At 35.6% G+C, this 15193-nt stretch overlaps 1 protein-coding gene across 3 annotated transcripts in view; it reads right to left on the bottom strand.

Moving 5' to 3' along the window:
- The window catches only part of LOC134529137 (trehalase), a 469230-nt gene that overhangs the window by 297601 nt on the left and 156436 nt on the right, over positions 1 to 15193 (bottom strand). The window lies entirely within an intron of this gene.

Raw genomic sequence — 15193 nt, 5'->3', positions numbered from 1 at the left:
TCATATGTCTTAGACACATTGGGTCATCTTGGCCTTAACTGGAGTCTGGGATTCTGAAAATGTTATACCCCGAGACAAAGTTACTGCCCCGGCGATCGAGCTCTCTCTTCCCCGTGAAGCTGTGGCAGAAGTAACAGCTTCGTCTGCCCAGTGGTTATCGAGATACAGCAATTTTTCTTCATTCGTGGTTATTTTCGATAAATTAAAATAATTATTTCATAGATGGAGGTCTCCCTTGTCCACGAAGCTGTATCCGGGACGCGCACCATTGTTGGCCAACGCTTCAGTCACATTGCAAAACCAAAACAAAAATGAACACGTCTTAATTAGTAATAAAAACAAGAGTTCCAAACTTTCTTTTCTGTAATCGTCACACTACAATATTAATCAAAAGACCTTTGAATAGTGAGACAAGGAACCCTCGTCTAGAGTGGGTGATCTTGAGAAACCATTGGAAAATGAAAATCAGGATGTTTGGACTCAAGAGATTCGAACCCAAGCCCTCAGTAGCCAGTCTAGTTGCCTATTCGTTATTTAGTCCAAGATGATAAAGTAGCCCTATGGGATACTGACCTAGGCAGGATGCTCGAAATCTATGGGGACAAACTTCAGGAGCTTATTTATAGCATTCCAAGGAACCAAGAAAGGCCATGTACATAGTCGGGAAATTGTCGCTAAACCTAAAATATTGGAATTCATTTCCACATGACGTATCAGTTACATCGAATACTCAAGTGGCTGCCATTGGTAGAAAAGGCAAGCGTTACGCTGACGACTCCAAGTTTCAATAACGCTTATCACAGCCCTGGTATACATGTTGCAATGCCTCCTAGATCAAAACCGACTCTATATATCGTAATCTCTGAAGGTCGCCAGAGATAGAAATGAAGATAATTCAAAACTGTACTTCAAATCGAAACTGTTCAGCCCATGCCACATTCACTTCCATCCTCCAATAGGCTGTTATTCAGATCTTGTTTTCTCTGGATGTTTCATTACTTGTGATGGACCGGTCACATGACATGTTCAGTCGCAGTATGTAAATTCATTCCTTGTGGGTTTCATGCTCGTGCTACCCATAGATATTATAAAACTTGACCTCTAAATATGAAATTGCCTATAGAGGGCTAGTTAAACAGTTGTGATTCACCATCGAATGTAACTAGAAATTTTCTTCAGGCGGTGCCAAAACAGGTTTGTTAAATGATTACTTGTGAAAACTGATATAAACCTCTCTCTCACCCCCCCCCCCCCCCCCCCCCACAATAGTTGCATCTTTAAACTTAAAAAACTGATGGTTTGGCCAAAAACTGGAGTTGATTGGCTAACAAGTTCTAAATGCTGGGTAGTAAATGTTTTCCATTTGTCTAGTTATGTCAATGAAAGTATTTGGCGAGGGTAGCCTAGTTGGTCAACATTTTTGAACCAGATGATAGATCAGTTTTGTCAAAGACTGGTCAGGTTGGCGGTGAATGTTTTCCGAGTATTTATATAGTCAGCCAAGTTGCAAGACTAGTATCTACCTTGAGTTTGGCTCGACGCCATCTACAGAATTTTAAAGAGGACAGTCGCAAATATGGGATAGGCTAAAAGGCGAATTCGTTGAATTAGTAATTTGTGAAAATTTTAAATAATACAGGATTATTCTTACCAAATTAAATTTTTACTATAAATTTCAGACTATATGCAAAATAGTGTTAGATTTAAATTAAGTGTAGTGAGTATTTCAATTTTTCTCCTCACATTTTAACCACCCGATGGAAAATATTTTAATTATTTTTAATATCTAACATAAGATACCAAACTTACGAGTTTGTTTGTTTTTTTTTTTTCTCTCGCCAAAACTTGAAAAATTCCCCTTTATTTCAAACCAACTGCAACACCTAAAGTCAAACTACAGCATGGAATTGCACACGGATATGAGCTACCTTTTATCAAGCTGCCTAGCAACTAAAATTCTAGGTGGACTTGTTTAGTTTCGAAATTATCTGCTCGAAAATCACCCATTTAAACTTTTTTTTAAATACAATTTTTCTATACCCATAAACCCCAACCCTCTCAGTGGTTGCTTTCTATAGTGTTCAACTAAACGTTGCGGGATGCTATGGTATAACATTGGAATCCAATCATCTTTAAATTTGTTCGTCTATCACCTCTCTTTTGACAAAAACGCAAAGCCCAAATTAAATTGAAAAATAAAATTACAATTATGCGCAAGAATGAACTAAGGCGACTTGCACAGTCGGGTAAGGAATTTTTAAGCAAATAATTTGTGTCAAACATTTTGAGAAAAGCTTTACTTTGCTTCAATTCGCGATTGGAAAGCGGAAGTTAAACTCAGCATTTGTATCAAATGGTATTACCAAAATTCCACCACCGAAAAATTTTCTTTCGGGAATTGTTTTTGTGGTACTGGCAGAAAACCATAATCACGTTTAGCATTGAATTTTTTTTTCCTGCAACAAATTTTTCACTTAAAAAATTAGTTTTCACGTTGCAAAAGGTTACCCTGGTTGGACGTTGCCTCCCACACACACGACGGTGATAGGGGAAACAGGTCACGGCACTGAGCCAGGATACTCTAGCTCATGGCAGGTTTTTGTTCTTTTCCACCGGAGCGTGAACCAGCTAAGGGTCTACACACACCCGTCTACCACACCCGAGCCCCAAGTTTCCAGGTTGGAACTTACATCCCAATGTATAACAGTTTGCATTTTTCTCTAGTGATAGCAGTTATCAGCCACGGGAGGTTGTATCTCTCACATCCGCTCTGTCTCACTCTTAGATTGCAGTACAGAGGAAATGGCGAACACTGTTGCCAGATTGACACCACCCACCTTGTTAGCAAAAAGTATTATTTTGTATACCATCATTAATCATAATAAGGCTTGATAATTTTTTTTTAATTTTACTGTTTCTTGATTTTACTAGAACCATAAAATAATGGTCTACTGACAGTATTATTACAGTTGTAGATATTCTGGCCGAAAAAAACAATTCAATGCTTAACACCAATTATTGTATCTCAAGATAAACCATTTGTTGCAGTCTTTACTATTAATAACGCTTTCCATTAATGTTATGTGCTATGCTGAAAAAAAGCCTAACTTATTAAAATTATATTATATAACCAATTGTAAACAATAGCGGTTGAAAACAAGATGGCGTATTTCTATTAGTCTCCTTAGAAATAAAAAAAATATCAGGTGATGCTTTTGATGAAATACAACAGGAAATTATATTTATACATCTCATTTCAATTCATGCTTACAAAATACTCTCTCCCAGATACATTTAAAAAAATTCATTACATTACAAAGTTGTGTCTGAAACGTCTGCGCTCTATGACGTCTATCTCGCAACAGAGCATACAGAAAAAAAAGAAGCTAATTGCAGAACTAGTGCATTGGAGAGAGTAAACAACCAATTAAATTAACACTGCAATCTTAAGAATGAGATGCGCTATAGTTGCATATATATTCGTTGTTGTGGTGCGAGTGGAGTGAAGTGAGGTGGTTTTCGATTTGGAATTGCGATGGAATTCGTTTTATTTTATGGGCGAGAGATAAGTATAAATGGAGACGGAACTCAATCGTTAGCGCGGCAGTTATGAAGTATTTTGCGTCCGACGGTAGCTATTAAGAAAGTATCAACGTTGTCAACTTAAAAAACTACGTAAAATGAGGAATACTATAACAAGCATTAGATAAATGATCCGAGTAATGCTTGGCTATTAACTAACGAAGATATTCTAGTAAAAAAAAAAAATTTATTAATGTAGTGTGCTCATATATACTTTTCTTATTCCATACAATTAAAATGTCATATTGTTTTCATTAATTACTCACTACGCGGCTGAGCTGTAAAAAGGATTAAACAACTGAATCTTTTTAACGTAAGAAAACGTTCAATTCCTATATTAGTGATTTTTAGTATTAAACATTTTTAATATTTAAAATGCTTTTTACCTTACATAAATAATACATAATACATTTTGTAAATGTTTTTGCCATTTTAATGATAAAACAACCAAATGTATCAATTTAAACTTATTAAATGTAGTTTTACGGTTTCACAAACGTTCACCAACACTTAACTGTCGTTAAAAATGACGAGGAAACAGCATTTATTTTTGACCTGGAGTTTGTTGCACATGATGCGACTACACACGTACCCACGTATAAGCACGCACACGCAGACAGTGCGATTAAGACAAGGGGGGGGGGGGGGGAGAAAAAAATAGAATTACGCCATATTGGTTTCAAGAGTTTGTAAACCATTAAAACTTTATATCGTTTCGTAGTATATAATCCAATACCTGATTCCTGAAGTTAAAGGTATACTTCTGCTATAAATACTTTTTTTACTTTGGGAATTAATTTTTGGGAATTACAATTTTTAGAATACCGTTCATAATATATGACCCAAAATATTTTATGGTGCTCACAAAACCTTTTTACGTGAAATTTCTTCCTTTGACGAAGGCAAATTTCAATATTAGACGTTTAAAAGTTGTTACGACATAAAACCTGTTGGAAGAAATTATGGCGCCTTTCTGTTCATATATGTTACCCAAACACGAAACATTATTTGCGTTTAAGCCGCTGCTCTGCTACTAGAACCAATAGAACATTATTTTCAGTAGCAAGTGCTAAAATTTTATGAGAAAAAACGAGTTAATCTGAACTGGGTGTGCACACAACAGTGAGATAGCAAAATAAAACATTTTTCATAACTACATTAAAGACTTTATCTGGCATTCGGGCATTGCAGGCACATTACATTAACGTTAACAGATATGCTACTATTTCTGGAACTAAATTATATTTTTAAAATCTACTCTAAATCATACAACAATAATCTACTTAAGGAATAATTTAAATTATATTAGTCAGCAAACTACACAATAGCACCATTATACATGTATTTTACGTCTATCCTCTATATCTTATTTCATTACAAATGTATCCAACTAAATTAATATTAATATATTTATTTATATTAATATTACTTTACCATATATCAGCTATCACACAAATCACTTATTACTTGTACAAATACATCGAAGACCCATCACAAAGACATACATCAGCAAAAATATAGTAAACTCCAAATACTCATATGTATTCTAACATATCTATAACACAAAACGGTAACAACAAAACCATGCGATTACACATGGTCAATATCTGGAGAATCCGTATTTGAGGTAGGTATGAAGCAAGAAGCAAGTTCTCAGGCGACCAAGGTTTAAATTATAACTAAGGAAAGAGTTAAAAGCCAAGTGAGGTAAATTAAAATAAATAACTGATAAGTGACCTTTTCTGTAATAGAATTCTAATAAGAGAGGGCCTACAAATTACCTGAATTTATTACCTGGAGAAACTTTAAACTTTCGTGTCTTTTTTGTTACTTTTGGGATTAGTGTATTTACAGGCATGATGAATTTCCATAGTGTTACACTAATCGCTGGGATAAAAAGCGACACTAAAAAATCATTACCTAACATTTATATTCCTTCAATTTAAAAGCCTCGTTGACCATCGGTTATTTAATAAGTTTTGACAATCAAGTTGAATCATAATCTACCAAAAAAAAAATTTAGCTTAATAATCCTATTTCAAAGTAGTCAGGTCCAAAACATTCCGCGTCCATCATTTCTACGGTAAATACGGCGCCAGCCACGGTGTATAAGAATGTGCACAAACTATACGACACTATACGATATATTTAGTTTTGATACAAAGTTACAGCGTTTGAGATTGATTAACACAAAGCAGGTAGTGTGTTGGGGAAACAAAACCAGCGGCAGGCGACTAATTAGTTCCCTGGAAAGCTTTATATTTTAGCTCGCATATCACGTCTATCATATTCCAGTTGCTCGTTTGATTGGTTAAAATGTTACGAATATGATCCAATGAAAAAATTTTACTTGTCTGATATACTAAATCTTCTATGGCGGTTACTACTTAAAAAAAAAGTCCAAGTCGTTTTGCGATTCAAACAAAACGTCGTATGAACTTAAGAAACGTCTCTATCAAACCCAGGGCCGGTGCAAGGTAAATTGGCGCCCTAGGCGAAAAAACATCGTCATTAACATAAACCTAATAAGACTGTGCCAGGCGCATTACAGATAATAATAGGTTCTACTGGCTTATATCTTAATTTGGTGGAATTTTGAAGTATTGCTTTTGGTGAGGCAAAACAGATTTTCACTTTTCTTGGTAATAACACGCAGAATATAATACATTAATCAGTATACAGATGAGGTACCAACTCGTGGATCACAACAAAAAAAAACTTATGGTTGGACTGCATACATTGTAAACTCAAGCAGTTCGAGGAAAAAGTAAAAAAAAAAAAAGCATGATTTTAAGACGTTGGATTCTACCCTCTTCAATTCCAGTGAAGTAGAGAAGTCTGTTTAATACAGTATCGAGAAACTTTGCCTGGAAGAAAAGCCAACATGGAAAAAATGCCCTGGCTGTTTGCTGTTTTCGGTGAACAGATTGTAACTGAGAATTAGCCAGTATAAGCCAATACAGAATATATGGCTAACAATATAGCAGATGCTATTGCAACTGACGATATGGTGATTGACACCAGTGCACTCTAGCGGGTAAAAGTAAACCAATATGGCGATAGCGCATTCTAGCATACAAGAAAACCCTAGATGGCTGATCCAAGAATGCTGCCATAACGTGATACTGTTTGGACTGATATAATTATATTCCTTGTATGTAGTAGTCGGGGTCTGTCTGCATGTGGACACATAAGGGAAGGATTATTCAAATTTAGACTTGTCAGATTCCAACTGAGAACTGCGAACTCGATGGCGTGTTTAAACAACATTTTATTAATATTTTTGCTAAATAATTATTTTCATAATTTAACATTTTACTTTTTTTTTTTTTCAAAATCAAAATACTTTATAGATGACGGACAGGCGTCATTCAAGATGGCCAAATGTTCTACAATCCAAGATGTGGAATTAAAAAAAGGTGTAATGTTCTAGAATCTAAGATGGCGGCCCAGGTATAAGTCAAAGTGTTACTTCAAGGGCTTACTGGTGATTGATAGTGTAGAATTAAAGCTGATTTGTAGACAGTTCTTTTAAAGGCAAATCACTTTTGCCAAATTAAGAATGTTGTAATTTTTGAGGGGAAATTTCAAAAAATGGGAATTTTCGAATAGGTATTCAGATTTTTGTGCAAAATGTTTCTTGAAAACAGGAAAACTGAGTGACTTGGACGATTTGAAGCAATTTATGCCGGATGTGTCAAATTTAGTAAGCTGAGAATCAATTTTAATGGTCAATGTTAAATAACAGGTCATCCAAGATAGCATCAGTGATGTCACAGTTCAATATGGCGGACCAAGACACCACACCCCAGGTCCCAGCCATCGGACCTACCAATACATACAACTATGGAATCTAATAACCAAACGTCGTTATGCCCCCAAATAAAAAAAAGACAATGGAATTGTGGCATTAGAAAGATGTATGCGTTCATCAATTGTTTGAAAAATCTAAAAACTGTTTGAACTATTTGCATTATAATTGAAGTATCTGTCAAGTTAGGTACTAAATCAAAATATGAGAATGTAAATTTTTTTTGTGTAAACGTTTGTGCGCTATGGTATACTTCAAAATATATACTTTTCATCATGCCTGTAAATAAACAGTTTCGTAACTTAAAACCGCGCTGCCAAATGTTAAAACTGTTACTTTCTCACGGAGGGGGAGGGAGGGTTTTACAGTTAACTGGTTTAAAAGTAATCTTCCCAGACACGTGAAGATAAAGTCGGCCAGGTGACGCCACGCCGGGCAAAGATAAAGTCGCCCAGGTGACGCCAGGCAAACCGGTTCGTGCGGCACTGACAGCCTCTCCAGATGCTTGAGCGCATGTGCAACCCGCCCAAGGCCGGGCGAGGCGAGGTGCTTGCTGGACGCTGGCCGGCTCCAGTGGCGTGTGCGAGGTGAGGGTTCCCACAACACCCTACAGACTAACACCCGACAGCTATACGCCAACATAGGCGAGAGAGTAACGGCATGGCGTGAAACCACAATAACTCTATACTACTTATGAGTTTAATAATATATCTTAATATCTGGCTATATACCTATCCCTCACTTAGCACGACTAGTTCGTTCATAAAAATGCTCGTGTTATACGAAATCGCGTATGCGAAGCATTAGTTTCCTTAAATAGTAAGGCTAATTTATTTAGTATGTTCCAAAATTGTGTGGGAAAATATACTTTACGTAATATAAATGCGTAGAATAAACTCAACTGTAAATATGTCACACCGTTTATCTTTATATGCCTCCCAACGCACTTTGTAAGACCAATACGACACCGCGTCACGGGAGATATGAGGTTATGTACTTTGTCAGTCGGCTGGCTGACTTTCCGCCCGGGCGTGACCTTCATTCAACTCATGTCGTGTATCTTTCCAAACAATCCTTAACTGACAGTGAAACCGATATTACTGTCCGGATAATTACATTTTATTTTTCAAAACTTAAAGTCCTTTTCGCGTATTACCACATGGTTCATACCTAATCCTATCATGCCAAAGATTTTTTTTTAATTGCAACAATAATTAACAACTTTTTTCCATGTGAATCATATGTTAACTCCTGTTCCGGTATATAATGTCAAATATAATCCCGCTAGTACAACCAACAGCATCAGACTTATATAAACTTTTGATAGGTGTCCTTATTTCGTACGATTGTGCGCACAGTTATAAGCATGGCCTTCATTACAATCTGCGTGCCGTAATACTTCTAGTTTTGTCTCAAATACTTGAACACGATGCATTATGTACAAGCACGTACAGTTACCGGAATTTGAATGGGCAGACGTTGCTTTTGTTTAAGTGAATTCCCTGCCACTGGCTGGACTGAGTTCATGGCCTGGTCTGTGGCCTGGCGACAACGGTACGGCAAGGCGTCATACGCGCGGACGTAAAAACATTTGGTCCTTTACACTCCATAGCCGCAATTAAACTTTCCATAGCTGATGTTTGTACAACAGCCGATAGCGTAGACAGACCTGCGCGCGCTACTCTTTCCCCCTTGTTTGGCTAACTGTATCCCACAGCACATCTGTTGTTTACAGAATTTGTAACGGACTTCGTGGCGTCGTACTAGATTTTTTTTGCCTACCGAGATTTCGTGCTAACTGAAATTTTCAGACGTGCTACTCAAGACTGGGGCAGTAAAATTCATATCGCGCTAAATGAATCCGCGCAATCTGAACACGTGCTAAGTGAGGAGGAATAGGTGAATATACATATATATATTTAATACTCAATTTACCATTTATTTTTCTCGCAGTAAAGTTCGTGTACATTTAATGCACATACATGCGGCCGTCTATTGAAATGGTGCGGCAACAATGGCAGATATTTTCACACAAAATTCACGAAGCTATCGGGTATTAGTCGAGTGAATTTGGTCTCCCTTTACCTCCCTCCAATCATTTGTGTGTATTATGCCGCTCCATAGTTTTGCCAAAATGTGGGGGGAAATTATATGTAGAGCCCATAATGTTCCCATATGAAATTATTTTGCATTTATAATTCAGTATTTTTTGCTGCTGATTTTAATTGAATCTATAATATACTAATGATTCACTCATATATTATATATATATATGTATATGCATATATATGTGTATATATAATGATTTTGAGAACCTTTAAGGCCAATTAATATTTTAATCATGCAAGGATTGCGAGTATGTAGAAGTGTGTTATACAACTTTGAATTAACAGTATGTCACAAAACTATTTACTTTTAGGATGACATTTACTGACACCAAAAAAAAAGTTTTTCCAACACTGTGAAAATCTCAGTTTTCTCGGCTCGTTGAAAAACTAAATTATATTGATATATTTATATCTTGAAAATAAACAAATTCACGAAAAAAGCCACATAAAACGTTCAAAATTGCTAACACAAGGTCACATGTTCATAATCATTCTTAGATTTTATTTATAAATTAGCCTTTAAGGTTCTCAAATTAAATAATAAATAATTCATAAATTTAATAACTGTTTATATAAAGGACTATTTTAAAATCGTGGGCAAAAAAAACGAATTTATAGAAGCATAATAACTGTAAAGGTAAAACCTTAGAAAGCTATTGGTTTTAGACACCTTGATGAAGTTTTCATTTTTTTCGTAATTACTATTATTTCAGGGATAAAAATGGAATTTTAACGGACCTCCCTGCCGACACTTACAGGAGTAGGTTGCCCTGCCCGAGGGACAGACATGTAATGCGCGAGGCGAGATGGGACGGAATGATTGTTGGGTTTGGGGGGGGGGGGGGGGAAGGAAGTATCCCAAGAAAGGCCATGGCAACGTCCGCTGCGTCCACTTGCTAAAATCCGGGTTCGACCTGCCGGGAATCGAATCCCGGTCCCCTTTGCGGGAGGCGGGTGTTCTGACCACTCGCCCACCGTGCCCCTACACTTCGTGAATATCTGGTGAAAATATTCGTTAAACAAAGGCAAGGGAGGTATTGTGATAAAATTTCAGGTTTACCCCATAGATAAAAGTAACGAGAAAATGAAAAATACAACATGGCATGTGACACCGAGCCTTACAAGATCAGTGGATTTGGCCTGCCCCCCCTGCAACCTCATCCCCCACACACACACACTTGATTTCGTTTCAGCGCACTGTTGAAGGGAGACAAGTGTTTGGTAACACATAAGACCTGCTTATGGGTAAGTACACAGTGCTGACATTTTAGCAGTAAAGTCGTGTACATCAAGAGGACCAAGACCACCTTTGTTCGACATAAAAAAAAAAATTGACTATTGCATCCATTAGATAATCTGTGTATACAAGTTTGCACATACATAATTGAACCAATCATGTCACACAAAAATACAATACAATGGCAACAAATAAACAAAATATGGATTCGAAAAGTGTTAAAAGTTCCAGGTTCGAACGTGAAGAAATACATAGGGATCGTCCATTAATCACGTGTGGCTCTAAAGGGGGGGGGGGGGGGAGGTGTCGGGAAAAATCACGAAATATCACAAGGGGGGAAGGCGGGGGGGGGGGGGGTGGAGAGAGATATCACGTGTATTTATTTTTTCGCGCGATTTCTACTAAACCGAAAAGCGACTCGTGACCTTGACTCGCCGTAGCCAGGCAACAATATCCCCGCCCGACAAAACATGAACCACCCGGCTCGGCTTGCCAGTCGCTAGTAACACTGTGATTTTGGCGCCGAATACATGCGTAAATCACATATAAGCCTTTCCTTTAATATTTTTATGCCAGTGAGAATAAACCTGCAACCTTAATGTGTGTCTGGACATTTTTATCACTGTGCTTAATTTTCCAGAATTAAATTAGATTATACCTATATTTAAAGATAATATTCTTAAATTTTTAAAAAATATTTTGTACCAAAAAAATACACGTGATTTATTGAGGGGGGGGGGGGGGGGGTAAGTCTGAAACCTCACCACAAATCTCTAGGGGGGAGGAGGGGGTTAAAAATTTGCTAAAAAAACATTACGTGATTAATGGACGACCCCATAGTAGGCCTACCAACCAAGTGGTTGCAACCAGGGGGGTGATGGGTAATACTAAAAACAACGTAATTCCCAACAACAAAATGAAAGAATTTGAAATCAAACAAGCACCTAGGTACTCTCTCACCCCCCAAATTAAATTTTGCACACACTCTTGGTTGCAATGCTAGAAAAAAAAAAACAGATTTTTATACAAGTATTATAATTAACAAATTTGGTAGTTAATCATTCTCTTATGTTAACATCCTTACGGGTACCTGATCTCACATAATTTGTCAGCACATAGTGCTGAATCCTTATTGGACATTTACAAATCAAGGTCAGGCCTAATTCCTTAACAGAGGATAAATTATCTTGTCAATAGTTCTCAGGTGAAGTGATAATTTTTAATTCACAAGCTATAGACTCGGTAAGGTTTACAAAGTTTACACATGATTCACTTTTTAGATATGAAGTTTGTTTAGCCCTTGTGATTATCTGTTCAAAGTATTTTAAGTTAGCTGGTTCCAAATGATTTAAACACTAAAGGCTAGGTTAGTTCTTTTTTAAGTGCAGTCTACAATTAAGAAATTATGTTTATCGTTTTAGTTTCTTTTAAGTGGTCATCATTTTGAACTACTTAGAGGCTAGAATATAAATTAGCTTAAATTAATTCATTTATTATTACAAACGACATTCGTTTACTAGCAGAGTTTCGTGCATGGTTTCACTTAATTCACCAATATGATGAAAAGTTAGATAAATGAGATAAAATAGCTGTAGTTAGTGTAATCACCTATTAGAGCCTATGCTAATATTTTTTGCGAATAAATGTTTTGAGGCTATGATATTTCAGTTTTTCAATGTTCACCTTTGCTTCATTAGTAATGTGATAGTTTGGATTCACTGCTTCAAGGTTAAAATGCTATTACCTCACTTATCAAAAATTTAATTAAATTCCTTCCAATTAGACTTCTACAATAAATTTGACCGGGTTACGTCACTGAAACATAACTACTTTGATGGAATTTGATGGCAGAAATTACATAAAATGATTTAATTTAGAACAAGCTCTAAATGAATGATTTCGAAAAATCACAAACCTCTCATAAAATACACACTGCTACAGCAGCTGCAAATGTATTGCTGCATGTACAAATAAATAAAATGTTATACAGTATTGATTAATATGCAGAGTCCCATGTCAAATCAATTATCTAACTTTGATGTCTCAAGATTTCCATTTTTTGAGTGATTGGTTATTTTCTAAGACATTATTTAAAATGAGAAAATACTGCTATTTTTGGTCAATATTGGATCACTAAAATGGATCTTGTATATAACCATTTCACCTAGAAAGCTTAAAAAGGGATCATTTTAAAGCTCTTGAAAATAGTTATAATTTGTTAGGCTACATGGAAAAAAATTTAAAAAGTTTAAACAAATTTTTATTAAAATTTATTTGTCTGGGAAAAAAATGTTGATAATGCAAGTTTTGTGACTGTCTACCAAATTTAACTTTGGGACGAGAATAGGATATTTAAAAAAATAGAAAACCATTGCTATCAGTACGTATAAAATATCTGCCCTGGCTGGCAGGCAATTATTACAGTGATACATTATTGGATGATATGTCACAATCAGTATACAATATATCTTTACGAAATTTGCAAGTTACTGTTTCTCAGATACATGCTGATAAGTCGATATCAGTAGTAATATCATAACTGCTCAGACCTGCACAATATTTTACTTTGTTCAGTTCAATTGTATATTTCTCAGCACCTTCTGTTGTGTGCATAGTATCATATTTTTTTTTATTGTAGGCTAGACCATAATTTTTTTAATAGGTTTATTTTATTTACAATGCAAGAATGCTAACCAAAATAACTGTTTCCAGAATGATGAATAAACTGGTCAACTTATACAATACAGTACTGTAATCCTTTCTAACCATCAAATCACTGGTCTAATATAAAAAGCTTACGAAAGTTGGATGTACTTGTTACTTAAATTATTTCAATATCAACACAGAAATGAAAATCTGCGACAAATACCAAAGACTTGCGTGCAGCAGAGTCTCATTCTGTGAAATGTCATGAGGAAGCAGCACCTCCTAGCAATTGTGACAACAATGAATTTATTGATCCTGATACCTCACTTGATTTTCTGAATAAGCCACTAACAGTCATTGGAGTATCACCTATAAAAAATATGCCAAATACAAACTAGGTAAGGTTAATGCTTGTCTAAAAACTAAACTAATGTGTTGAATCATGAAAACGTGATAAGAGCTGAAAGCAAAATTTTTTCACAATTCAAAGATCAATTTTTTTCAAAAAAGGTTCCAAGTAAAAAAAATCACTATTCTCTCAATGTTGCCAAAAATGTGGACTTCAGCAGCTAAACTTCAGAAAAGTTTGGTGTTTTCATATAAATGACATAAAAAAGTGAAAAAATTGGTACCTGAAAAAGGTACATTTTTTATGAACATCAGCTCATAAACCAGATTCTTGACAAGGAAACATGATTTTAGTGAAAAATTTTTATAACAGATACCTGGAAAGAACGATTTTGTTTCAGTCATAGTTAAAAATCCTGTCAGTTATCACCTAATATGATTATGTTAATTTAAGAGTCATGAAATTTCAAAACTCATAATCCCACAAAAAAAATTGCTTCTCAAAGTTTTGTGCATGTCCATAACACTGCATACTGGCTGGAAAAAGTGACACAAACACAGTAGGCCAACATGTCTGCTTACTACCTGAAAGTATAAAATTAACGATAGTCGGTGCCCACTTTAGAAAAAAATATCTATTTTGGTGAAATTCCCAATTAAAAACTAAAGAATGAGTTTAGCAAAAATCATGTGTAATTAGAGCGTGCAGAATGCCACATGAGCGCATTCAGTGTTGTGGTGTGGGTACTCCCAAACAATTTATTAAAATATTTAAAGAAGAATTCATTGTTCAAATTACTTGGTCAACAGTAGGTTGTAGTTCATCGATGTACAATAGAGACTGTTATTAAAGGAAGAAATTAATTTTGTTGATGCTTTCTGTGAAGAACATGTCAAGCTTTAAAGTCATGAACTATTTGGCAGAAAAAAAAATTACTGTTTCTTAAAAGAAAATTTAAGTCATGGATGCAATTTTACATGTGACCGTTTAGTTCACATAACTGTTTTGTAAATTTTCCATACTCATACCACTTTTGGGATCTCAAATTTATTGAATTAAGTTATAGCACTATTTCCCTGATGGTAGGGCGGTTCAATCTAAGAATAACTTTAATTTATGCAACCACAAAACTGAATATGACTTTGTTGCAGTGTGGCAATTTTTGCTACATCTAATAGCTTGGAAGGTACTGTAAAGCAATTTGTTGCCAAAGCATGTCTCTAGCAACCATACGACAATCAAATGTTAATCTTTCACCAAAATACACGTTTCCTGACTTTGGCAAACAACATATTTCAGGTATTCAGTTTGAATATACTATAAATCAAGATCAATTATCATCAAGATTTTAAACTCAAATGCTATTTTAAGGATAAGAAGTATATTTACTGTGTGGTACCCGCAATACATGCTGAGGTTGCCACAAAAAACTACTCAATTGGCAAAGAAGAAATCCACAT

Source organism: Bacillus rossius, chromosome 2 (genome assembly GCF_032445375.1).
Source record: "Bacillus rossius redtenbacheri isolate Brsri chromosome 2, Brsri_v3, whole genome shotgun sequence".
NCBI classification, from domain to species: Eukaryota; Metazoa; Arthropoda; class Insecta; order Phasmatodea; family Bacillidae; genus Bacillus; species Bacillus rossius.
Note: the sequence above shows the minus strand (reverse complement) of the source record. Positions and strands in the feature narration are given on the sequence as shown.